Below are 25,065 nucleotides of genomic sequence, written 5' to 3' on the forward strand. Positions count from 1 at the left end.
TTATGTCTCAATATGTACGATAAAAGGGAAATGATAAGTCTTTGAAGTTTCCACTCCCTGTGGTCGATCTCCATAAGGAACATTTCTACTATCTTGAGGCCTTTGTCATGTGGAATGCTAGAGTAGAGGACACATCTATTGTGACAAAGATGGCATCATCGGGAATGGTAAGTCCATCTAGTTTTCTCAACAAGTCAATTGTGTCCTTGACATAGGAGGGGAGACTAGTGACATGTGGCATAAGGAAAAAATCAACGAATCGGCTCGCATTTTCTGTGATAGATCCTATGCCGGAAATAATAGGGCGCCCTGGAGGAGTTTGTTTGTTTTTGTGGATCTTTGGGATCGAATAAAAAATGGGTTCCCTTGGAAAGGGTATATTGAGGAACTCGTAGGTTGGCTTATCAATCAAAGCTTCAGAGAATGCTGAGTAAATCAGCATTTTGAATTCTAGTTTAAACTGGTCGATCAATGCTTGATCAATCAATTTATACCATTCCCCATTGTTCAAAATGTCATAGCACATTTTCTCGTATTGACCGCAGGTTTGCAGAACAATGTTGCCTCCTTTGTCAGAGGACTTAATGATTGTATCCGTTCGTGTCTGCAAATTTTTGAGTGCATTTAGAAGATTTTGTGGTAGATTGGGGGGTGGAGATATTAAAGGTAATTTCTTAATCTCTCTGACCGTGGCCATAAGAAAGGCTGCTATCTGAGGATGAGTGTTTAAGTCTGGAAAATGATCAGACTTCTTTTTAAACTTTTGAGTTTTCTTGCCATATACCTGAGCTGGTTCCTCTCTAGGTGTCGGGTTAGAGGTCTCACTCTCGTCCAGAAGGAGAATGAGATCTCTAAGAGCTCTGAATTCTTTCATAGAATATTTTTTAATTTTCTCTGACAATTCTTTTTCCTCTCTTTGTCTCTTTTTATCGGGATCAAAAATGAATTTATACGTCAATTTGCGTGCAAACAGATAGAGATCTTTAATCACCTCATACTTGTCAAGATTAGAATTGGGGCAAAAGCTGAGGCCCAGTTTGAGAACGGTTAGTTCGTCTTCAGATAAGGGATAGGGGGTCAGATTAATGACACTTAGTTCATCACACTGGGCTAGTTCGAGGACATCTCCCCTAAAGGGATTTCTACAAGATGAGGATTGGCTTTATTTGTGTTAGATGGTCTTACTGATTGCATATTATTGGCCACTGGGCCACTACAACCTCCCTCAGCTCCACGGGGGATGTCTGAAGTCATGGGGGGCACTTGCGAGTTTGATTGAATATGTAGTTGCTGCATCGCTTGTGCTGCAATTGGTCCCATATAGGCGTACTGTGAAAGATCAAAACTAGGTGTTTTCCCATCACCTCTACTCTGCCCACCATGTTTCTATCATTGGTGCTATTTTTGGGTATTTTTCCAACTTACAGTACCAGTGGTCCCCCCTAGGTTAACCCAGGATTGGTCCGCCGGGTGTCACTAGCGCCTGCCATTTGGGTTTCCATATCCATGTTCTGACCCGGCTGGGTCTTTCAGGAGGTGGATTCCTCCGCGGGCCGATACCTCTGCACGTAAGGCTCCCCATTTTTGAACCATCAACCATTTTATATGGTGAGTAAATCTTACATGGAACACTGGGTGCCCTGCCCAGATCCTCTGGTTTCAGGACACTCAGTGCTCTGGTTTAATAACTTAGTATTTGATGCAATTGATGATTTATTCATTTTCTATGTTGCAGTTCCAAGCTCCCGATGAAGCGGAACTTATCCGTGAAACTAGTAGAGCAATATCTGGAACGCTTATACACGGTTTAAAGGATTGAACAAAGAGTGGACCAACGTGCCAATTGAAGGCCTTCAGAGTCTCCATACCAAGAGAACTACTCAGCACGGCCCACTTCCTTTGTATCTCAATAACCTATACTGTGTTCAATTTTAAATTTAATTTTCTTTATTTGTATTTATTTCCTATGTACCATTAAATTTCTGTATTTTTATATATAAGTGCCTATAAAGTCCATTCTTTCAACTCCCCCCTTTCTTCAATGTCTGATGGTTAGCATTGGTTCGGAGAATGCGTGTTTGTACTTTGGATTTTTTTCCAATGGACTTGTATACAGACGATCGGATAATTTGACGGCAAACACATTTGTTGTCGGAAAATGTTAAAACATGCTATCCCACATTTGTTGTCGGACATTCCGACCACAATTGTCCGATGGAGCGTACAAACGGTGGGATTTTCCATCAAAACCCTGCCATCACACATTTGTTGTCAGAAAATCTGACCATGTGTATGAGGCTTTAGTTTGATTGCCAAACATGGATATTTACCTAGTTTGCTCCTTTAACTGGTTAACGCCCGCCGTATGTACATATACGTCCACAGAATGGCACGTACAGGCATATGGGCGTACATGTACGTCTCCGCCTTTCCGCGGGTCGGGGGTCCGATCGGGACCAACCCGGTACATGCGGCGGTCGGTAACCCGCAGGGAGTGATCCGGGACAAGGGCGCGGCTATTCGTTTCTAGCCGCCCCCTCGCGATCTCTTCCCGGAGCTGAAGAACGGGGAGAGCCGTGTGTAAACACAGCTTCCCCGTGCTTCACTGTGGCGGCGCATCGATCGAGTGATCCTTTTTATAGGGAGACTCGATCGATGACGTCAGACCTACAGCCACACCCCCCTACAGTTGTAAACACACACTAGGTGAACCCTAACTCCTACAGCGCCCCCTGTGGTTAACTCCCAAACTGTAACTGTAATTTTCACAATAAACAATGCAATTTAAATGCATTTTTTGCTATGAAAATGACAATGGTCCCAAAAATGTGTCAAAATTGTCCGAAGTGTCCGCCATAATGTCGCAGTGACGAAAAAAATCGCTGATCGCCGCCATTAGTAGTAAAATAAAAATAAAAAATAAAAATGCAATAAAACTATCCCCTATTTTGTAAATGCTATAAATTTTGCGCAAACCAACCGATAAACGCTTATTGCGATTTTTTTTTACCAAAAATAAGTAGAAGAATACGTATCGGCCTAAACTGAGGGAAAAAAAAATTATATATGTTTTTGGGGGATATTTATTACAGCAAAAACTAAAAAATATTGAATTGTTTTCAAAATTGACGCTCTATTTTTGTTTATAGCGCAAAAAATAAAAACCGCAGAGGTGATCAAATACCACCAAAAGAAAGCTCTATTTGTGGGGAAAAAAGGACGCCAATTTTGTTTGGGAACCACGTCGCACAACCGCGCAATTGTCTGTTAAAGCGACGCAGTGCCGAATCGCAAAACCTGGCCTGGGCATTTAGCTGCAAAATGGTCCGGGGCTTAAGTGGTTAAGATGTTGTTAGGAATTTTTATGTGGACGAACTCTAGAATGGGTTAACATGCAGATCACGGTACACAGGTCTAGTGTCTGAGCCGGAGGAAAATAGACAGGAAGAGGATCCTGTTGTGGAAAGACGAAGTCACAGCTCTGAGCCGTCACAGCATGGATCATGCCTGTTAGATGAGAGGACTGAACAATCAGCTGGAGATCGAATATGTTAACTGCTGACACTGAGTCAGTGTGGAGGATATAATGAGGCATTCTGCATTTTATTTGGAATGAGACCTCTTCATGACAGATCATTTTCAGCAGATCATCTTTATTGTCTCTAATGCTTCTGAATAATGGAGGGAAATGTCAGTGGTTCTGCACAGTAAGGTTAAATGCTGCATAAAGCATAAAGGCTGGACATGCTCAGGTTATTGATGTGTGCGGAGAGATTTCTCTCAGTGGAGCTTACAATCTAGTCTGTGAAAACCTACTATAAAGAGAAGATGGTGACCAGACATTGGTAAACAACCTACCTATTAATTGTTCTTAAGCCTCGTACACACGACCGGTTTTCCCGTTGGAAAAAACTGCCATGACAGCTTTTGGCCGGGAAAACCGGCCATGTGTATGCTCCATCGCAGTTTTCCCGAAAGGAAACCCGGCGGGAAAAATGAGAACATGTTCACAGAGAGCGGGCGCACATTACGCCGCCGTGACGCAAGCAATGTACGCTACGCCAACGCAGCGCAGAGAGGCAAGCATGGAATTTACCAAGCCAGTGCTCCCTACGCTGCGCTGGGTTTCGAAAGGCATACGCCGGCGTAGGTGGAAGTGGGCGTGAGCCATGCAAATGAGGCGTGACCCCATGCAAATGATGGGCCGAGCGCCAGACAGATACGCATCACGAACTGCGCATGCGCTGAGACGTGGACGCATCCCCCTGCGCATGCTCACAACCACGTCGGAACAACTGCCTAAACTACGCTGGATCACTGCGTACGGCGTGAACGTAACCTACGCCCAGCCAGACACGTCCAACGTAAAATACGCCGGCTTGTGTTCCCTGGTGCAGACCTTTGCATGTCTGCTGCTGGGTTACACCTCCTTTATGGGGAATGACTTTACGCCGGACGTACAACTTACACGCACTGCGTCAGGCGCACGTATGTTCGTGAATTGCCGTATTTCACTCATTTGCATATTTGAATGGCTAATCAATGGGAGCGCCACCATGCGTCCAGCCTAAATGTGCGCCCACGCTACGCCGGCGTAAGCCAAGTTACGTCGGCGGGATGAAGCCTGTTTTTAGGCGCATCTTAGTTTGTGGGTCCGGCGCACAGATACGACGGCGCACATTTGCACTTACGTCGGCGTATCTTGTTATACGTCGGCGTAAGTGCTTTGTGAATCCGGGCCGTTCTCTTTTTTTCCCACTGGGATTCCCGGCGGTTTTTAAGCTGGCAGTTTACCTATGGGGAAAACCCGCGGCGGAGCATACACACGGCCGGGTTTCCTGACCAAAGCGCTCATGGCAGTTTTCCTGCCGGGAAACCCGGTCGTGTAGGGGGAAAAGCTACCGAGCAGATTCTCAGTTTTCCCCTCTGACTTTTTACCGCCGGGAAAAACGATTGTGTGTACAAGACATCAGGCATCAAGCACATGTACGTGCATGTTTGTGTGCTACGAGCATGTGTGTGCACTATGGAGACACCTACTGTGCAAGTTACCTAGGAAATTAATTGGCTGTTTACCTAAATTTTCCATCTTCAATAAATGTCCAGCAGAGATGCCCTAGAACAGTGATGGCGAACCTTGGCACCTCAGATGTTTTGGAACTACATTTCCCATGATGCTCAACTACACTGCAGAGTGCATGAGCATCATGGGAAATGTAGTTCCAAAACATCTGGGGTGCCAAGGTTCGCCATCACTGTCCTAGATCATATATGCCGCAATGTTACAATCTTGTCCACTGTGTGGCTACGTGGAACTTCACTCTCCCAACCAACATTGATTATTTGTAATCCTCGTTGCTAACATTAGTAGATGGATAGGAAAGTATATTTGCTTTGAATGTTAATAATGGATTAAATAGTGTTTTTGGTTTGTGGTGCTGAGATGTAGTGAAGATCCTCTGCCATTGGCATACCTCTGAGATAAGAAACCTCTTGGCACTGCCAGTTACGCAGACCATGAAGAATTTACAGAACGTACAAAAAAATTGGTTAAACCCCACTACTGATTTTCCTTTTTGCTGGCTTTTCAAAATAACAAATGCAATAATTTAGAGGTTAAATGAAAGGATTTAGCGTAGAATTACACTTTGGTAGGTGAATACTACTTTATTTTTTTATTGAGATCCATCTATCCAACTAAAAAAGAAAGTTACAAGGAGATTTGGGCCCATATTCTCAATGGCGTTACGACGGCGCAACACCATTTGCGCCGTCGTAAGTCCTTATCTGGCCCCGGGTATCTATGCGACTGATTCTTAGAATCAGTTACGCATAGATACCCATTAGATCTGACAGGCGTAAGGCTCTTACGCTGTCAGATCTTAAATGCAATTTTTTTTTCCGCCGCTAGGTGTCGCATCGTCGTTTTCCCCGTCGTCTATGCAAATTAGGTAATTACGCGAGATTCCCGAACATACGCGCGGTCGACGCTGAGAATTTACGACGTTTCCGTAGCTTAAACGACGCGTAAAGTTGCCCCTGCTATTATGAGGGGCAACCAATGTTAAGTATGGCCGTCGTTCCCGCGTTGAAATTTAAAAAAATTACGTCGTTTGCGTAAGACGTCCGTGAATGGCGCTGGACGCCATTTACGTTAACGTCTAAGCAAATGACGTCGGGGCGACGTCATTTAGCACAATGCACGTCGGGTAATTTACCCGACGGAGCATGCGCAGTACGCTCGGCGCGGGAGCGCGCCTAATTTAAATGGTGCCCTCCCCATTTGAATTGGGCGGGCTTGCGCCAAGCGCTTTTACGATACACCGCCGCAAGTTTACAGGTAAGTGTTCTGAGAATCAGGCACTAACGCTGTAAACCTGCGGCGGTGTAACGTAAATCACATACGTTACGCTGCCCAGGAGCAACGTAATTGTATGAGAATCTGGGCCTTGGTTTCTAAATGGGGGAAAGTTGGCGGGTTGTGCATTGGTCCCTGTTTGACTGCCCTTCACAATACAGTATACTCGTTTCTAGTATACATCTTTTTCTTTCCGGAAAGGTGTAGGGCGTTTCAGGGTCAGGGTCAGCCCTTATTCCCGGGGCCAATGATGGGTATTGTTCAGAACAAAAAGAATAGTGATAAAGCTGCACAAAATATGAGTCTTTGTAAAAACCAACTCTGGCATAATCAAACAGTATTTCCCTTTGAAGAAATTGACATGCATTTTTTTTCTCAGTTTAGGCCGATACGTATTCTACATATTTTTGGTAAAAAAAAATCGCAATAAGTGTATAGTGATTGGAGTGGCTACAAAATAGGGGATAGAATTCTGACATTTTTTTTATCATTTTTTTTTTACTAGTAATACGGCGATCTGCGAATTTTGTCAGGACTGCGATATTGCGGCGGACACATCGGACACTTTTGACACATTTTTGGGAACATTCACATTAATACAGCGAACAGTGCTATAAAAATGCATTGCTTACTGTATAAATGTGACTGGCAGGGAAGGGGTTAACACTAGGGGCCAAGGAAGGGGTTAAATGTGTATCCTGGGAGTGATTCTTACTGTGGGGGGAGGGGACTGACACTGACAGCATCTGTTTCCTCTCCCTGACAGGACATGGAGCTCTGTGTTTACACACAGAGTTTCACGTCCCTGCTCTGTCATTGCCGATCGCGGGCACCTGGCGGACATCGCGGCCGCCAGGCACGCGCATCGGCATCTCGGGGACGAGCCGGGTGCGTGCGCCCCCCAAGGACGCGAGGCCGTAAAAAGACGGCCTCCCGGATTTATAGAGCCACCTCGAGGCCCTCTTTTTACTATGGCCCGGGTCTAAAGTAGTTAAATTGCAAACCAAAATATACTCTATGATATAGACCAGGGGTCTCCAAACTTTCTTAAGAAAGGGACAGTTTACTGTCCTTTAGACTTTAGGGGGGTTGGACTAGCAATGCCCAATCTTTGTTATTAGGGGAAGAAATAGTGACAGTGGGAAGAATAGTGCCCCATTTTTGATGCTAGTGGAAGGAATTATGCCCCATGGTTGGTGTCAGTGGAAGGAATAGTGCCCCATGGTTGGTGTCAGTGGAAGGAATAGTGCCCCATTCTTGGTGTAAGTAGAAGGAACTATGCCCCATTCTTGGTGTCAGTGGCAGGAATAATGCCTCATTGTTGGTGTCAGTGGCAGGAATTATGCCTCATTGTTGGTGTCCCTGGCAGGAATAATGCCCCAAGAGCCACATCCAGCCCCAGGGCGCAGTTTGGAGACAATTGATATACCGTATTTATCGGCGTATAACGCGCACCCCAAGCTTAGAAGGGAAGTTTAAGGAATAAAAACCTTACATTTTGAATGCTCGTCGGTGAAGCCTTGTCGAGGTCTGTCTGCTGTCTTGCCCGGCGTCCATCGGCGGCCTTGTCCGGCGTTCGTCTGCGGCCTTGCGCAGAGTACATCCAGCCTTGTGGGTGTCCATCTGCGGCTTTGGAGGTGTTCATCTTGCCCAAGGTTGCAGCATTGTATTTTTGAGTTTTGCGCCTCAGCCGAGCTGTACAGAGCCGTTTTTTTCTGTGTGTTCGGCTCCTCTCGGCTTCTCTCAAGGTCCTGCGGGCGGAACCGAGCCTAGCCGAGTGCGCAGTACACTCGGCTCGGTCTATGTCAGAGGCACTCAGAGACAGCGGGGATTGGCGTATAACACGCACCCATGATTTTCCCCTGATTTTAAGGGGAAAAAAGTGCACGTTATACGCCGATAAATACGGTATATGATTATGAATCAATTCCCCCTTCCACACATTTGAGGTGCTGTATGCTGACAGTGGGAAGACTTCCCCGCAGTCAGAATACATTCATCACCTCTGCCGGCTATAGCGAGCAGCACTGATCAGATTTTCTGCGGACAAAGCGTAGGACTTTTTTTCCCAAGGGCGTTGGCCATGAACTTGTTTTGCATACAAACAGCAAAGAATTGTCGACCAACAAACACAAAACTACATGGTTTTTCAGCTCTTTGGGGAACTTCTGCTAATGTTGTGTTATGGTTAGCACTGCTTCTGAGCATGCGTGTTTGTACTTTGGAGTTTTGACCGGACTTGTGTACACGCGATCGGATAATCCGACAACACACAATTGTTGGCGGACAATTTTAAAGCATGCTATCCAACATTTGTTGGTGGAAAATCCGACAACAATTGTTCGATGGAGCGTACAAACGGTCATCACACAATTCCTGTTGGATAATCCGATCGTGTGTATGAGGCTATAGACTTCTGTACAATCAGTCTGCCTATAGAGGGATTGAAATTCGGACGGGCCCTGCTGGAATCTTTATGACTATGTCAATGTTGTACTCACTCAGTACTCACGTCTAAGGCCCCGTACTCACGACCAAACATGTCTGCTGAAACTGGTCCGCAGACCAGTTTCAGCAGACATGTTTGGCCGTGTGTTGGCCCGAGCGGACCATTTTGGGACGGATCGGACAGGTTTCCAGCGGACAACTGTTTCCCGGACTTGTTTTAAAACAGTCCGCTGGAAACCTGTCCGCCCGGACATGTACGGTCGTCTGTACAGACCTACCGTACATGTCCTGCCGCCCGCATCCCTCGCATGCGTCGAATGACTTCGACGCATGCGTGGAAGCATTTTTAAGGCGGCCCGCCCACGTCGCCGCGTCATTGTCGCGGCGACACCGCGTCATCGACGCGGCGACACCGCGGACACGCCCCGCGTAATGTTTACGCGCGGGCTTCTGTTCGATGGTGTGTATAGCCATCGAACAGAAGTCCCCGGGCAGTCCCCGGCCAGACATGTCCGATGGAAACGGTCTGCAGACCGTTTTCATCGGACATGTCCTGCCGTGAGTACAAGGCCTTAGCCTAAAGTTTTGGCGCACTTATCGAAAAAGTTGTCTGTTGATCTTTTACCGCTTATGTTTGTCTACTGTCAGTTTCAAATGCCTTCAGGTTTGGTTGCATCGTGTGACAAGGCACACCTGTAAAAAGATTTCAAGGTTGGAACTGTTCAGACCTGCTCAAGCTCCTTACAACCTGAAATGACATGTAAACCTGCTGATTACTGGCTGAAGTAATTATTTTAGCGTTATAGCGCCTGCGTGTGAAAGGGGTCTAAGACATAAATATAAAAAAAAATTGAGTTAAAATAATTCATGCGGTATTTATCTCAAAATTAGTCAATTCACTAAAATATGTGCGTTATTTAAAGAATGCATTAAATATTTATGTTTTGCGCTATTTAGCACTTAAATTTTGCGTTATTTTTGTCGTTTTCCCACATTTTTTTTTTATTGCAGACTAATGCAACGTTTTTCTCGACGTGATTCGTCGTGATTCTTCTCAAACCTGTCTTGCATACACACATTCATAAAAAAAAATGCTCGGGCAAAGCGCGGTGACGTACAACACGTACAACGGCACTATAAAGGAAAAGTTCCATTCGAATGGCGCCACGCATGCGCGTTTTTTTGAAAACCATACACACGATCGGTTTTCGCGACGAGAAAAAGAACGACGGGAAAAACGGCGAGAAAAAATAGAGCAGGTTCTAATTTTTTTGCGATTGGTTTTCACGACCAATCTAAAAAATGGCAGTTTTCTCGTCATGAAAAACGGTCGTGTGTACGCGGCATTACACTGCACCAGAAAACACACATCAATATTGTGAAACTATCAAAACATTTTAGGGTGCTTTAAAGCGGAGTTCCGCCAAAAAAAATAAAAATTAAAAGTCAGCAACTATAAATACTGTAGCTGCTGACTTTTAATATTTGGACACTTACCTGTCCTGGGTGCCCGCGATGTCGGCACCCAAAGCCGATCTGTCCCTCGGCTCTCGGGTGGAGGCGCCCGCAATCTTTTTCCCCTGCTGTAGCAAATTGGATCATGCTCTGCTGGGGTTTTTTGCCTTCCTCTGGATCAACTGTGAGTATGGAGTTGGGTGTATGGGATTGTACTGTGTTTTTTATTTTGTTTGTTTATTTTTATTTTTTGTGATTGGACTGGATGGACTTGTGTCTTTTTTCAACCTGACTAACTATGTAACTATCTTCGGTAAGAGAAAAAACGGAAATGAAGCTTTGCAGCTCCACAGCTTGGTTCCCTACTGCGCATGCGCGAGTCACGCTGCGCGATCCCACTGGTACCTGCTGTCTTCTGGGACCTATGTGTCTCCCAGAAGACAGTGATGGGGACGAAGTAGGCGCCGGATGTGGCGTAGGTCGCCGAGGCGACCTATGCTCAGAAGTGGAAGCAAATACCTGGATTACACAGGTATCTGCTCCCTCCTCCCCCCTGAAAGGTGCCAAATGTGACACCGGAGGAGGAGGGGGGGGGGGTTTACCGAGAAGTTTAAAATATTCTCATTATTTTTAACTATAAAAGGAAAAGGAAATATACCTGAATACTATCTGTATGAAGAAATAGCTGCTGTTATTGTATAAATGTCTCTGGGTATAGTAGTAGTGCAAATCAGATCTTGTGGTCTGTAGCGTAACAGCCGGTTGTAGGTTGTGGACAATGTAATGAATATTTTCCGCCTGATCCATTGCGTTGTAGTTTCTGTGGATGGATAATGTTTAACTAGTGATGAAATCATCAGAAGAGAATGAGGTTGTGTTATTTCCATTCATGTCTCGCTTCATTGGTGTGTACAGATTGAAACGTCCTCCTGGCCAGTATTTTCAAAGTAAGCCGGCTCCTCCTTCTCCCACAGCGCGGCTGACTTGGGTCGTGATTTTTTTCTTTTTTTTTTTTATGCTGAGGAAGCGTAGACATAACAACCTTATTTGGGATGATTCTGGCTTGAAATGCCAAGGCCGGCTGCTGCTGTGTGAATGTATGCACAACGTGGGGTGGGGGGGTGAGACGGGAGACACATGAGGCCATAACATTGGCCTATAAGATTCTCCCAGTTTAAAGAAGTACCTGCTCATCTACTGGCCCGTCCTCATTAGTTGCTGTTTGTTTAATGTGAGATTTGAAAAACTCTGTACCATAGAGCTACTTTGTAAAATGCCTTGTGTACGTATGACCAACCGAACTTAGGAGACAACACATAGGCCTTTGTAAGCGATCCGTGTAAAAAGATTTTCAAATGTCATTGCGTCTGCCAAGTCTTGTGTCAAAAAGCAACCAAAAATTGTTTAACAGGGCAATGCAAAAAATAAGAGTGATACGAAATATGTAGAGTAGGGTTGTCCCGATAACACTTTTTTGAGACCGAGTACAAGTACCAATACTTTTTTTCAAGTACTCACCGATACCGAATACCGATACTTTTTTTAATGTCATGTGACAGTGGCAGTATTTTTTATTTTTTTTAACTTTTTTTTTTTACTTTTTTTAGGGGGGGGGTGGATTCAGTGTGTTTTTTTTATTTTTTTATTATTATTATTATTTACATTTTTTATTTTTATTATTTATTGCAATTTTTTTTTTAATCAGCCGTGTTGTAACAGACCTCTGACATCTCCTCTTTGAGACAGAGAAAGGGACTAAGGACACAGATTCCCAAGTCCCTTTCTCTGCAGCCTCAGCTAAAATGAATGGAGAGAAGCTCCCTCCATTTATAAACTGAAGCATCGTAAACACAGGTTACAATGCTCAGTTATGTGAATGGTCAGAGACAGTGATCACTGACTCTGTCCATTCGGAAAAGGTAGGAGCCGGATTTAGCAAGGGGGGGGGGGAGAAGGAGAAGGCAGCACATGGAGCACGGGGGGGGGGGGGAGAAGGCAGCACACGGAGCACAGGGGGGGGGGGGGAGAAAAGGCAGCACACGGGGCCCGGGGGGGGGGGGGGAGAAGGCAGCACTCGGAGCACGGGGGAGAAGCACAGGGGGGAGAAGGGGAAGGCAGCACACGGACCACAGGGGGGGGGAGGAGAAGGCAGCACACGGAGCACGGGGGGGGGGGGGGAGAAGGCAGCACACGGAGCACGGGGGGGGGGGGAGAAGGCAGCACTCGGAGCACGGGGGAGAAGCACAGGGGGGAGAAGGGGAAGGCAGCACACGGACCACAGGGGGGGGGGAGGAGAAGGCAGCACACGGAGCACGGGGGGGGGGGAGAAGGCAGCACACGGAGCACAGGGGGGGGGGAGAGAAAAGGCAGCACACGGAGCACGGGGGGGGGAGAGAAGGCAGCACTCGGAGCACGGGGGAGAAGCACAGGGGGGAGAAGGGGAAGGCAGCACACGGACCACAGGGGGGGGAGGAGAAGGCAGCACACGGAGCACGGGGGGGGGGAGAAGGCAGCACACGGAGCACGGGGGGGGGGGAGAAGGCAGCACTCGGAGCACGGGGGAGAAGCACAGGGGGGAGAAGGGGAAGGCAGCACACGGACCACAGGGGGGGGGGGGAGGAGAAGGCAGCACACGGAGAACGGTGGGGGAGAAACACGGGGGGGGGGAGAAGGCAGCACACGGAGCACAGGGGGGGGAGAAGGCAGCACACGGGGGGGGATAAGGAGAAGGCAGCACACGGAGCACGGTGGGGGAGAAGCACGGGGGGGAGAAGGCAGCACACAGAGCACAGGGGGGAAGGCAGCACATGGGGGGGGATAAGGAGAAGGCAGCACACGGAGCACGGGGGGGGGGGGGAAGGCAGCACACGGAGAACGGTGGGGGAGAAACACGGGGGGGGAGAAGGCAGCACACGGAGCACAGGGGGGGAGAAGGCAGCACACGGGGGGGGATAAGGAGAAGGCAGCACACGGAGCACGGTGGGGGAGAAGCACGGGGGGGAGAAGGCAGCACACAGAGCACAGGGGGGGAGAAGGCAGCACACGGAGCATGGGGGGGGGGGAGACAGCACGGAGAAGACTTGCAACTCTCCTGCCGCACCGATCACCCTGACTGCCCAGGTATCGGCTGAGGCATCGGAGCATTTCCCCCGAGTAATAGTACTCGGGGGAAATAGCTGAATTTGAGATTTGTATTGCATTAAATGTTTTTTTTGAGACATCCAGTCGATCCGAATAAAGAGTCCCTCACAATAGAACTCAATATGTCAGTTGCTAGCACAGGTACATTAGACTTTAACTATGTAAAATGACTGACAGGTTCTCTTTAAGCCTTTTGTGTTCAGCATCTTCCCTATGCTTGTTCCAGTAATGGAGATTTAGTTTACCAGCTACAATATGCTTGATGTTTAAATGCTTTTTTTATTGTTTCTAATCTCCTCTTGGCAGTATGCACACACTGCACTGTATGATTATGGCCATGATCCAGTCGGAAGGTAAAGATTTACAAATGCGCCTTGCCTGCTGCATGGTCTGAATCCACAATGGAGGCTGTTTATTGACATGAAAGTGTGTAAGAGGCTATTCTAATATTGGCCCTGGAGCTTTACAATGGGATATATAAGTAGTGATGAAAACACTATGAGAGAATCTAGACAGCGACTGAATGATGATGTATTGCGGTTGATTGTGATCTTCTGTACCACTGACAATGGAATTACAAAAATGCCTCTCCAGAAGATGAACTCTGAGGTGAGGCCTGAGGATGGCAAGCGTAGGCATGTGATTTGTGTTGATAGGCAGAACATTCCAATACTTTGTGGCAGCAAGAGGGATCGCGGTTATCTGTGGCCTCTTTATGTTTTAAGGCTTCCAAGATTTTAAATGAGTAAGAATTAAGGGAGCAGTACGAAGCTGAAGGTAATGGTGGCCAAAGACAGACTTATTTCAGAGAGTAGAGGGATGACCTCATCAATGTGCTGCTACTCCTTATCCAATCTAGGGCCCCATTCACACTACTGCGACTTCAAAGTCACACAATTTTGCCACGATTTCAGGGAATGCCTGTGTAAACTTGAGGTCTATGGACGTCAACTCGCAGCAAAATTGGACCAAAGTCGTACAGGGACTAATTTGAAGTCGGTGTGACACACAGTCACAGGGGCTTGATTCCAAGCTGAGCTGCATGCGCCTATTGACACACACACAGCCTGGCTTGTTCCCGCCCCTCCTCTCTCCTCACTGGATTTGATTGACAACAGCAGGAGCCAAATGCTTCAACTGATGCCTCCATGTCAAGTGAGGAGAGAGAGAGGAAAGCGCCATTGCAGATGGGCACAGCGCTGGATCGAGCTCAGGTAAGTATTTGGGGGAGTGGGGGCTGCCAATGGAATGTTTTTAACTTAATGGAGAGAATGCAATAAAGCGGAGGTCCACACAAAAAGTGAACCTCCGCTTTTCGGAACCCCCCCCCCTCCAGTGTCACATTTCTGGGGGGTGGGGGTGCAGATACGTGTATTATACAGATATTTAGACCCACTTCCGGGAATAGACTCCCATGGGAGTCATGCCCCTTCGCGTCACCCCCGCTGTCTTCTGGGAAACACGCTGGTCCCAGGAGACAGCAGGGACCAGTAAGGACGCGCCGTGCGACTCGCGTATGCGCAGTAGGGAACTGGGCAGTGAAGCCGCAACGCTTCACGTCCTGATTCCCTCACCGAGGATGGCGGCAGGGGCAGCCGAGAGCCGAGCTTTGGCTGCCGATATCGCGGGCACCCTGGTGTCCGTTTAATAAAAGTCAGCAGCTGCAGTATTTGTATTTGTATTTAGAACCACTTTAAAAAGTAAAATATTAGTCCAACTGGTTGCTGGATTATGGTACTTTCATTTTGCTCTCTCTTCAATAAACCTGTTTTATCTTTATTCAAGACGTTTTTCTCGACGTGATTCCTCTCAAGCCTGCCTTGTGATAAAAAATGCTCGAGCAAAGCGCGATGACGTACAACGGCACTATAAAGGGGAAGTTCCATTCGAATAGCGCCACCCTTTGGGCTGATTATGCTAGGATGCATTAAGGTGAAAAAACATTTACCTTTACAACCCCTTTAATCCTCTTGTGGAGGCTTCCATTTGTGGATGAACATTTTATGGTTACACAACCAATCACATTGCTGTAATCTTTTTATATGGACTATAAACTGAAGGACTTATGAAGAAAAGGCTGTGGAACGAATCATTTGCGTTTCCATTATTCCTTATGGGGAAATTCGCTTTGATATACAAGCGCTTTGGATTACACACATGCTTCTGAAACGAATTATGCACGCAATCCAAGGTTTTACTGTATATCTTCCTGGAGTCTAGTTTTCAAGAGGATGGGCCAGATTCACAGAGAGATACGACGGTGTATCTCCTGATACACCGTCGTATCTCTGAGTTAGGCCGGTCGTATCTATGCGCCTGATTCATAGGGCCAGATTCACGTAGCTCAGCGGATCTATAGATCCGCTCGATCTACGTGAATTAAGATCCGCTCCCGCAAGTTTAGGAGGCAAGTGGCTAATTCACAAACAAATTCCGCGGCTAGGGGAGTGTACTATTTAAATCAGGCGCGTTCCCGCGCCGATTTAAATGCGCATGCGCCGTCCGGGGAATTTCCCGGCGTGCATTGCTCCCACTGACGTCACTAGGACGTCAGTGGTTTCGACGTGAGCGGGACTTGCGACGCGCGTGTTCGTGAATCGGCGTACGCAAACGACGTTGGAAAATTCAAATTCGACGCGGGAACGCCAGCTATACTTAACATTTGGCTGCGCCTGCTAAAAACAGGGGTAAGTATACGACGGGAAAACGGCTACGGAAACGACGTAAGAACACTGCGACGGGTCCGCGTACGTTCGTGAATTTGCGTATCTCGCTGATTTACATATTATTTAACGTAAATCAGCGGGAACGCCCCCGGCGCCATTTTTAAATTGAAAAAAAGATCCGACAGTGTAACACTGTCAGATCTTAGCCCTATCTATGCGTATCTGATTCTATGAATCAGGCGCATAGATAGGACCAGTGTAAGTCAGAGATACGATGGTGTATCTGTAGATACACCGTCGTATCTCTTTGTGAATCTGGCCCACAGAATCAGTTACGCATAGATATGCCTAAGATCCGACAGGTGTAACTGTGTTACACCGTCGGATCTTACCTGCAATTTAAAAATGGCGCGGGGGGCGTTCTCGCTGAGAAATATGTAAATCTGCGAGATACGCCAATTCACGAACGTACGCGGGCCCGACGCAGTGTTGTTACGACGTTTCCGTAGCGGTTTTCCCGGCGTATACTTACCCCTGCTTCTATGAGGCGCAGCCAATGTTAAGTATAGCCATCGTTCCCGCGTCAATTTTTTTTTTTTTTTACGTCGTTTGTGTAAGTCGTTTTCTAATACGGATGGACGTCATTTACGTAATCGTCAAAACCACTGACGTCCTAGCGACGTCATTGGGAGCAATGCACGCCGGGAAAATTCGCGGACGGTGCATGCGCATTTAAATCGGCGCGGGAATGTGCCTGATTTAAATAGTACACTCCCCCTAGCCGCGAAATTTGAATTCCGCCGGGGGTTTTACGATCCGCCGCCGCAAGTTTGGAGGTAAGTGGTTTGTGAATTACCCACTAGCCTCTCAAACTTGCGGCAGCGGATCTTAAATCACATAGATCACGCGGATCTAAAGATCCGCTGATCTATGTGAATCTAGCCCAATGTATTTGTGATACATACGCATGCGGAAGTTTTAGGCACAGAAATAGATGAGATTACATGTCTTTCCCAGAACAGTTGAAAATCTGATTTTCTGGATGAATTAACTTGCCCTGGGTCAGAAGATGCTGTGTCTGGGATGTCAGCCAGCATCTCACCCATCCCTGCAGGCTGAGACATAATCTGTAGGGAGCGCTTCTTCCTGGAGCAACAATAAGCACTTTGATACCCCCCCCCCCTGGCAGAGAAAGGGTTATTCTGCCATGCATGATACAGAGGACCCCATCCATGGTGACTCACAATGCCACTGACTCAGGGCCAGATGGAGACGAAGCAAGATCAGTCCTGATCTCTTAGCACATTCCTGAGCTGATCATCATCACACATTAAAAGGATTCCTTACGTTTAACAACAATGGGAAAGCGTCCTTCAAGGAGACCTAGATTCCCAAGCAGTGTTAATGAGATCTAGATGTGTGATGCCCTGGGCCGCCACTGACCACAAATAAACAGGCCTGCCAAAATGAGTAGCTTGCAGCTCTGTGTGTTTTTTACATGAGGTTATATGTATCGGTCACAGTTCCAGATTCTGCATGCAGATAGCAGATAATGAGTTCTCAGGAATGTTTAAACCCAATTGAACCCTTATTATTTATTACTGGACTGCATAAAAAGTAATAAGGAGGCTCTTTTACTTTTTTACACTGTTAAGTGCTGCAGTTAGGATTAAAAGAATCGGTGCCAGCACATAGGAGAGTCTCACTGGCCCAGATTCAGCATAGTTTGCGCTATATTTGCGGGGGAGCAGGGCAACGATTTTGCCCTGCGCCCACGCAAATATTTTGCGCTGCCCTCGATTCACGGAGCAGTAGCTCCGTGACTTGCGAGGGCGCGCCGGCAAATTTGCCCGGCGTAAGCGCGCGCAAGTTAAATGATCCCGCCGGGGGCGGGAATCATTTAAATTAGGCGCGCTCCCGCGCCGAGCGTACAGCGCATGCTCCGTCGGGAAACTTTCCCGACGTGCATTGCGGCAAATGACGTCGCAAGGACGTCATTTGCTTCAAAGTGAACGTGAATGGCGTCCAGCGCCATTCACGAAGCACTTACGCAAACGACGTAACATTTGAACGTCGCGACGCGGGAGCGGCGGTATACTTTAGCACAGGCTGCCCCTGCTATTAGAAAGGGCAGCCTTGCGCTAAAGTAGCCGTACGGAAACTCCGTACCTGGCTTGCGCGGGGCCCGCGCAAGATTGTGAATCAGTGGTAGTATGCAATTTGCATACTACACGCTGATACACAATGGGAGCGGCCCCCGCAAGAATGCAGCCTAAAATCTGCGAGGCATAAGAGCCTTATGCCGCGCAGATTTTAGGCTGCAGCCGGTGTAACGAGGTTCCTGAATCAGGAGCACTCGTTACACCGGAGCAAGTAAGCAATTGCGCCGTGTAACTCATGGTTACACGGGCGCAATTGCTTCTTGAATCTGGGCCACTGTATCTATCTCACATAAAGCAGCGGCCCGACTCTCCAGTAGGCCAATACACCACCCTGAATACTTTAACATGGCAAGTCTAACTATATGCCGCAAAATAGCAGCTTTAACTATACGCCGGAAAAAGCCGACTAAAGACAACGTAAGAGAATGCGACGGCTGCGCGTACGTTCGTGGATCGTCGGAAAAAGCTAATTTGCATACCCGACGCGGAAAATGACGCAAACTCCACCCAGCGGGCGCCGAAGTATTGCATCTACGATCCGAAGACGTACGCCTGTCGGATTGAAGCCAGAAGCCGTTGTATCTTGGTTTGAGGATTCAAACTAAAGATACGACGCGGGTAATTTGAAAGTAAGCCGGCGTATCAGTAGATACGCCGGCGTACTCGCTATGTGGATCTGGCCTAATGTTTCCCATCTTTTACAATGTGTGGGGGCGCAGTACCTCTCCTTCAGTGCAGAGGCGGCGCGGGGAACTCTGAGATTTAAATGCATTAGTGTCTCACTGATACTTCCCCGCGTTGCTTTGCTGATGGGGAAGGAGTCGAGTGCCGGTGTTCTGCCGATGAAGGTCCTCCCGTCACATAATGACCCCCCTGTACTGCGCAGGCCCAGCGCTTGCCCAGTAAGAACCGCAATGGAGCTGCCGAAAATAGCTGAAGATGTACAGCTGTGAGTGGCGCCTGCGCATTGACCATGTGGGGCGGGTGTATTACTGTTATATCGTGTAAGGGGCGGATGGCTACAAAAGAGGCCGAATTTTAAATTGATGGGCAGAGCTGATAACTTTGGGGTGGTTTTAGCAATAAACTCACGTCTTTGTAGCCATCTTCCCCTTATAACGATATAACAGTAATTCACCCGCCCCTTGTCTTCATTGCGCAGGCGCCGTGTACAGCTGACTCACAGCTGTACATCTTCGGCTATTTTCGGCGGCTCCGTTGTGGTACGTGCTGCGCCTGCGCAGTACAGGGGGGGCAGGACACCGGCAAAAGAGGTTTGGTGTGCCGCTTGTGGCAGCAGTCCTGGGGGTTGCCTACCCCCCAGGCCTCGTACACACGACCGAACATGTTTGCTGAAACTGGTCCGCGGACATGTTCGGTCGTCTGTACGGCCGACCGGACCGGATTCCCGGCCGAGCGGACAGGTTTCCAGCTGGCAAATGTTTCTTAGCATGCTAAGAAACATGTCCGCTGGAAGCCTGTCCGTCGGACATGTTCGGTCGTCTGTATGATTCACCGGACATGTCCGCTCGGCCGAAAGCCCTTGCATGCGTCAAAGTGATTCGACGCATGCGTGGAAGCATTGACCTTCCAGGGTCGCGCATGTCGTCGCGGCCACGTCACCGCGTATCCTGTCCGCGGGGAATTTGGTCTGATGGTGTGTACAGCCATCAGACCAAATGATCCCAGCGGACATGTCCGCGGACCGTTTTCATCGGACAGATCCGGTCGTGTGTACAAGGCCTAAAAGATCCAAATGATACATTGTTTCTTTTTATCTCAGCTTTGCCAGCTTTTTTTTTTGACAGCTCTGCACTTGTTATATAGAATTGTGAAAATGCTGGATTAAGATTGCGAGGGGGGTTGAATCGAGATCGCAATTTTTTAAAGGATAATTCGTGCAGCTCTAATGCCAACCTACACTATAGGCATGATGTAGTGTAGTTGGTAGCCTGACAGAGCAGCATACAGATTGGGGGTCACCAGGCCTGCCACCTCCGCATCGGGGCAGTTCTTAGAAGATCAGTTATGACCTTCCTGAACAACAAACTGGAAAAGCTCTTCCATTTGATATTTTTTTTCATAAAGCATAAAGTAGAGTGACGTAAAAGCCTAAAGTCAAGCAAATAGTACTTCCTGTGTACTCCGTAAGACTAGCTGCGTCCTCTGTCTACAAACATTCTTCATAAGTGATTCATCTAGGCCTGAACAATGGACAGATTCTAGGGCCATTGCTCATTAGTGAATGATTCAGTGCTACTCCATCATAGCATTTCTTCCAACATTAGTACTTAATCCTTAACGTCCTGGAGATCAAGGGAATGTTACTTGCTAGAGATCAAGGCCAAATGTGGCATTTTGTAAATAGAAAGCTATAATACGTGCTTATTGAATACTAATTTTGAGTTGTTTTAACAATCACATGAAAGTCATTTTTGATTACACTTTGACGTTTCTACTTGCTTGCTCCTCCATATTATGGTTTTTGATTGCTGCATTTAATATGTAAATCAATAAACTTTTCTTCTAGTGAATGATTGTTAAAGTGATTCTAAATGTAACTTTTTTTCCTTAAAATAAGGAACATGTCATTCTTACCTGCTCTGTGCAATAGTTTTAGCCCCGATTCTCCTCTTCTTGGGTCCCTCGCAGGCGCTCCTGGCTCCTCCCTCCCAAGAGTGTCCCCATAGCAATCCACTTACTATGGGAGCACTCATGTGGGATCACACCATAGCCTGGCTGTCTGTGTCAATTGATCCAGACAGCAGGACTTGGCCTCACCCCCTGATCCCTCGTCACTGGCTTTGATTGACAGCAGCATGAACCTATGGCTTCTGATGCTGTCTTTGAGCCAGTGAGGAGGGAGAGAACAGACAGAGCCTCTGCTCTTGTGCATATTGATTGAGATCGGGTTTAGGTGAGTATAAGTGGAGGCTCGGGGCACTGCATGCAGCAGGTTGTTTACCTTTTTACCTTAATGCATATACCGTATTTATCGGGGTATTGCGCGCTCCGGCATATAGCGCGCACCCCTAAAGTGGACCCGCATTCCTGTGGAAAAAAGATTTTTGAACTTACAGTTTTGGTGTCTTGCGCGGCGTCCATTGGCGGCCTCGTCGGGTGCGGCGTCCGTCTGCGGCTTCGGGTGTCCTCTTCGTCGAGTTCGGCGTCCTTCTGCGGCGTCCTCCCCGCTCGTTTCCCGCTTTCCCGTGCCGAGTTTGAATACTGCGCCGTCATATACCGAGCGCAGTACACTCGTGTATAGTCGGGCAGGCTCGGCTAATCTCGTGCTCACGTCCTGTACGTCCAGGACGTGAGCGCGAGAGGAGCCGAGCCTGCCCGACTATACACAAATGTACTGCACTCGGTATATGCCGGCGCAGTACACTCGTGTATAGTCGGGCAGGTTCGGCTCCTCTCGCGCTCACGTCCTGTACATCCAGGACGTGAGCGCGAGAGGAGCCGAGACTGCCCGACTATACACGAGTGTACTGCGCTCGGTATATGCCGGCGTAGTATTCAAACTCTGCGCGGGAAAGCGGGTATCGGCGAATATCGTGCACCCACGATTTTGCCCTGATTTTCAGAGCAAAAAAGTGCGCGGTATACGCCGATAAATACGGTAATTCTTTAAGGTAAAAAAAAACGCTTCTGCCTTCAAAACCAACCTTTGAATTTGGGATTTGTATTAATTTTCTTGTTTGAAGTGATTAAAAAAAACTTTTTTCAGGGCTGATCAGTGGCTGAAGATGACTGGCTGCAGCTGGCTGATCGAGAAAAGTTTTCCAGCATTCCTGTTGGACAAAACTCAACTCGCCAACTACTGTTGTGCATGAACCGCCATTAGGGTTGTCCAGATACCGATACTAGTATCGGTATCGGGACCGATACCGAGTATTTGCGGGAGTACTCGTACTCGCGCAAATGCTCCCGATACCTAAATAGAATACTTTTTTTGTATTTATCAACATGTTCTATGACAATTCTTTGAGTTTTTTACTACTGCGTGACAAGCAAATAAAACATTTTTATTCATTTTTACTCATTTTTATTCTTTTATAATGTCTTGAGTTAGAGTTCTTCATAATTCTAAAGAAAATATCCTTAGTCTGTATTGTGGTTTGAAAACTGTCACATGACATTTAAAAAAAGTATCGGTATTCGGTATCGGCGACTACATGAAAAAAAGTATCGGTACTTGTACTCGGTCCTAAAAAAGTGGTATCGGGACAACCCTAACCGCCATACATGGATTTAAAATCAGATGGTCCCTGCTGAACTGGCCAATTTTTGATCCATTTATGGCCAGTCTAATTATTCTGTTCATAACTAGGAGGGCTAATGAGACTCCTTGAGATAACACAGTAAGTGGGCACAGGACACAGAACAGCTCTGAATTTCTGACTTGATGAATAGGTATTTTGTTGCACTTATCGAATACTTTCAATGGTTTATTTAACAGCCCAAAAATGAGCAAGTAAGAGAAGTTGATTTTTGGGGTTTACATATTCTTGATGTATCTGTGAATCTTTGAGAAGAGCATATCTGCTTATTGGACTCTGGTTTCCTGCACTTGGAGTCCGATGTTACTCTGACACTTCATGATGCAAATTCCAGAGTTCTGCGAATTCGTATGCCGCATACACACCATCACTTTATGTGATGGAAAAAAAACGACATTTTCTGTAAAGTAAAAAACAACGTTTTTGAAACTTCAATTTTCAAAGACGAAGTTGCCTACACACCATCGTTTTTCTCACAATGTTCTAGCAAAGCGAGGTTACGTTCCACCACGTTTTTCCATTGAAGCTCGCTTCATAAGTAGCGTCTGGGCATGCACGGATGAATAAACTTCGTTTTAAACGACGTTTTTGCTACACACTGTCAATTTCTGTGAAGTAAAAGTTGACGTTTTGAAAAACGACACATAAAATTGAAGCATGCTTTAATTTTTTTTGGTCGTTTTTTAGAAGACATAAAACGATGTTTTCCCCCACACACGGTCAATTAAAGTGACGTTTTTAAAAACGTGATTTTTTTTCATCACATAAAGTGATGGTGTGTACGCGGCATTATAGTTTGATCAGTGTTTAACCAGCATTTAGCATACACTTCTTGGTAATGTTTGACTGGATTTTATGGGTCATTGCCTAGGGCAACAAAGCTTCAGGGGCGGCACAAGGCAACCTACTCATTATGTTGTTTACTGTCAATAGCACATTTTTTCCTGTGAATATTGTACTATTTAATTACAGTTCACCCAATTTGGGTCCATAATACTAGAATCAAAATACTTGCTGCTGGGTAAGGCAGTTTGTCTAAACTTCTAGGTGTTTGTCCTAGGTGTGCTGCTCCGAAGTGGGAAAAATACTTTTCTTCTCTATTTCAAGCCTCAGCGTGCCAATGATATCTGATATTGTGAAATACTGGGGCTAGCCAGTCGATGGGGATGAGATGGGCCCAGCAAATTATATTTCACTTAAAGGCTCGGGAAGACACGCCAATTCACGAATGTACGCCCGGCCGTCGCAGTACAGATACGCCGTTTACGTTAGGCTTTTTCCGGCGTAAAGTTACCCCTGCTATATGAGGCGCAGCCAATGTTAAGTATGGACGTCGGGCCAGCGTCAAATTTTCCGTCGATTACTTTGTTTGCGTAAGTCGTTCGCGAATAGGGCTGTGCGTCATTTACGTTCACGTCAAAAGCATTGGCTTTTTGCGGGTTAATTTGGAGCATGTGCACTGGGATACTTTCAAGGATGGTGCATGCGCCGTTCGTAAAAAGCGTAATTTACGCGGGGGCACAATAAATTAACATAAAACACGCCCACATGTTCCACACTTGAATTAGGCGGGCTTACGCCGGCCTATTTACGCTACGCCGCCGCAACTTTGCTTTGTGAATACTGCACTTGCCTGTGAAAGTTGCGGAGGCGTTTGCTCACAAATACGCGCTCCCTACGTGAATCTGGGCCTAAATGTTTGTTTTCTTTGTCTCAATTTTTCACTTCCTGTTCCTCCTCGGTAAGTTAGCCCCCATCATCCGAGCCGTTCAGGCTGGGGGTTAGTCAGCGTGCTTATCCCCTCCCTTGGGACTACAGCGTCTCCCAGCAGGGATGTAGTCCCAAGGGAGGGGGCGAGCACACTGACTAACCCCCAGCCTGAACGGCTCGGATGATGGGGGCAAGCTTACTGGGGAGGAACAGGAAGTGAGAACTTCAGACAAAGAAGAAAAACATTTAGAAGGGAAATTGAAGGAAAAGGTAAGTGAACCAACAATGCACTAGCTTAAAGGAACCTATTTAGAAAATAAAAAACAAATCTTTACAGCCCCTTTAAATGCTCCCCCCCCCAAAAAAAATATGAAAAGTCATCAGCTACAAAGTACTGTAGCTGCTGACTTTTAATATAAGGGCACTTACCTGTCCAGGCATCCAGCAGTGTCCTCACCCGAGCCTATTCTTCAGTTGGCTATCGGGTGTTGGCAGTACCATCTTGACCAAGGGCAACCGGCAGTGAAGCCATGACATTACCCCATCCCCCACTCATCCTGAAATATCATCTATGTGTGCCCACTGCAGTAGCCAATGGGAGAAGAGGGAAGACAGCCTTGCTGTGGGAGGGGACACTGGGCAGCAGGGGGAATCTGCACTGCAGGGAGTGATTAGGGTGTGCCTGGGCACACCTGGCACACCCTGTGCCCACGCCTATGACAGTGAATACTATTGTCTCTACTTGAAATCTAAATGAAAAAGGAAATGATCCTTTATTTGTAAAGTTGCTAGAAATGCTTATATACAGAGCATTAAAATACACGCTTTGTGCCATTATAAAA

General features: G+C 47.0%; 1 protein-coding gene and 1 long non-coding RNA gene across 3 annotated transcripts in view; both read left to right on the top strand.

The window, feature by feature from the left end:
• BCAR1 (BCAR1 scaffold protein, Cas family member) overlaps positions 1-25,065 on the top strand; it is a 207,461-nt gene that overhangs the window by 57,827 nt on the left and 124,569 nt on the right. The window lies entirely within an intron of this gene.
• On the top strand, positions 1,428-1,997 carry LOC120917639. The gene is made up of 2 exons (XR_005744223.1): positions 1,428-1,608; positions 1,736-1,997. It is a non-coding gene; the product is annotated as an uncharacterized LOC120917639 (long non-coding RNA).

The sequence above is a fragment of the Rana temporaria genome, chromosome 11 (assembly GCF_905171775.1).
Source record: "Rana temporaria chromosome 11, aRanTem1.1, whole genome shotgun sequence".
NCBI classification, from domain to species: Eukaryota; Metazoa; Chordata; class Amphibia; order Anura; family Ranidae; genus Rana; species Rana temporaria.